Here is a 2,851-nt window from a genome sequence, read left to right as displayed (position 1 = left end):
GTAAGATCTTCAAAGTACTGAAAAAAAAATGTGAAAGTAGCATTCCATATCCAGTGAGAACACCATTTAAAAAAAATCAAAATAAAGAAGTTTTCAGACATAGGAAAACTGGAAGAATTCATCACCAGGTGACAAACACTGAAAGAAATGCTAAAGGAGTTTTTTTAGCAGGAAGGAAATACCTGATGAAAACATGAATCTTACACAAAGGAATGAAAAGCACAAGAAAGGGTATCTGCATGGGAAAATATATGAGTTATCATTATCTGTATTTCTTTAAAAGAAAATAGGGACCTCCCTGGTGGTCTAGTGGCTAAGACTCTGCACTCTCAATGCAGGGGGTCCAGGTTCCATCCCTGGTCAGGGAACTAGACCCACATGCTCAACTAAAGATCCTCCATGCCACAGCTAAGACCCAGGGCAACCAAATAAATAAATAGAATAAAAATAAATATTAAAGAAACTGAACCATTTAACAAAAAGAACAAAGTAATGTAGAGTTTATAACATATGTAAAAGTAAAATGCATGAGAACAATTGCACAAAGGGCAGGAGAAAGGAAATGAAAATACACTATTTTACAATTCCTGTATTGTACTAGAAAAACCTTGGTGTGTCTTCTGTGTCGGAGAAAACCTAGTTCTTCCTTGCAGTGTTTCTCTTCTGTGTGTTTCCTTGACTATTCACACAGACCACTTCTGGTCACTAAATGTGCAGAGGCTTTCCACCACATCAACAAGCAATTCTCAAACACCAAGAGAGTCCCACAGGACTGCTCCTTGCCCCTCACACACACTTCAGATACCAATCAAAAATCCAGATCATCACCTGGGCTTCTGACCAGCTGGCTATAAATCAGAGGGTTCCTTGAGAAGGTTCAGTTAATTTGCTAGAGCTGCTCACAGAACTCAGGGAAACACTGACTTACATTGAACATTTTATTGAAGTAGATGGTAAAGGAAACAGGAGAACACCAAGATGGAGACAATGCACAGGGTGAGGCAGATGGGAAGGGGCACGGAGGTCTATGCCCTCTCTGGGTGCACCATTCTCCCAGAACATACCCGGAAGTTCTCTGGACCCCACACTTGTGAGTTTGTGAAGGCTTCATCACAAAGGCATGATTGATCATCAACTCTGTTTTCAGCCCTTTCCTCTTTTCAAGAGGATGGACCTGAAAATTCCAAGCTTCCAATTATGGCTTGGTCTTTCTGGCGACCAGCCCTCATCCAGGAGTCCAACCAGAGTCACCTCATTGGAACAAAAGGCACTCCCATCACCCAGGAAATTACAGGAGTTTCACAAACTCTGTGTCAGGAAAGGTGGTCAAAGACCAAAATTAGAACAAGAGATGACCCTAGTGTTCTTATCACTTAGGAAGTTACAAAGATTCTAGGAGTTCTGTATCAGGAACTAGGGGCAGAGACCAACATATAGCTTCTATTATCTCACACAGACTATATGTGAAATGGTAAAATATTGACTGTAAAAAATCTAAAGATTTATAGTCTAAACACTAAAGCAATCACTAAGATACAAAACAGTTAAAGCCTATTAGCTAACAAAGGAGATAAAACAGAATTATTTTTTAAAATGTAATTAGACCAAAAGAAGGCAGAAGAAGAGCAAAGAAGATGTGCAAAAGGAAAAAGAATACAGATAGATACTCTACTTGCTGTGCTGTGCTGTGCTTAGTCGCTCAGTCGTGTTCAACTCTATGCAACCCTATGGACTGTAGCCTGCCAGGCTCCTCTGTCCATGGGGATTCTCCAGGCAAGCATACTGGAGTGGGTTGCCATGCGCTCCTCCAGGGGATCTTTCCAACCCAAGGCTCAAACCCAGGTCTCTCGCATTGCAGGCTAATTCTTTGTTGTCTGAGCCACCAGGGAAGCCCAAGAATACTGGAATGGGTAGCCTATCCCTTCTCCAGGGGATCTTCCTGACCCAGGAATTGAACCAGGGTCTCCTGAATTTCCGGTGGAGTCTTTACTAGTTGAGCTACCAGGGAAGCCCAGATACTCTATACAGATAAGTAAGTAGAATACTTGGAGCAAAGACTAATATAAGTACCAAAGAGGATCATTTCATAATGATAAAGGCATTAGTTCATCTAGAGCAGTAGTCCCCAACCTTTTTGGTGCCAGGGACTGGTTTTGTGGAAGACAACTTTTCCATGGTCAGAGGAGGTGGAGGGGAGGGGATGGTTTCAGGATGATTCAAGCACATTACATTTATTGTACACTTTATTTCTATTATTATTACATCAACTCCATCTCAGATCATCCGGCATTAGATACATTGGGCACCCCTGATCTAGAGGACATAACAATCCTAAACTTAATTAAGGCAACATAATAAAAAAGTTTTAAAATATGAAACAAAAACTGATATGCCTGTAAAAACAAATCCACAATTGTAATTAGAGTTCACTTTCCCTCTCTAAATAACTGAAAAAGAGAATAGGCAGAAGAGGATCAAAGAATATAGATTTAAACAATAATATTAAATACTTAATTGATATGTATAGTATACTCCATCCCAAATAACAGAATATCCATTCAGTTCAAGTTCATATGGAACATTTCCTAGGACTGATTGCATTTGGGATTGTCAAACAAGTCTCAATAAACTTAAAACTATACTGAGATCACACAAAGCATGCTGTCTGAATGCAATACAATTAAACTGAAAGTCAATAATAGAAAGATCTCTGGAAAAATCTCCCAAGTATTTGAAAACCAAATAATATGCTTCTATATAACACATGGATCAAAAGAGATGTCAAAAGAGAAATGAGAAATTATTTTGAACTGAAAGGAAATGAAAATACAAAATATCAAGATTTGCAGGG

At 39.2% G+C, this 2,851-nt stretch overlaps 1 non-coding gene across 1 annotated transcript; it reads left to right on the top strand.

The window, feature by feature from the left end:
• Positions 1–295: 295 nt before the first annotated feature.
• On the top strand, positions 296–368 carry TRNAE-CUC (transfer RNA glutamic acid (anticodon CUC)). Its single transcript has one exon. It is a non-coding gene; the product is annotated as a tRNA-Glu (tRNA).
• Positions 369–2,851: the final 2,483 nt, after the last annotated feature.

This window comes from Ovis aries, chromosome 15 (genome assembly GCF_016772045.2).
Source record: "Ovis aries strain OAR_USU_Benz2616 breed Rambouillet chromosome 15, ARS-UI_Ramb_v3.0, whole genome shotgun sequence".
Classification (NCBI taxonomy): Eukaryota; Metazoa; Chordata; class Mammalia; order Artiodactyla; family Bovidae; genus Ovis; species Ovis aries.
This window is presented reverse-complemented; position numbering and strand designations above follow the sequence as displayed.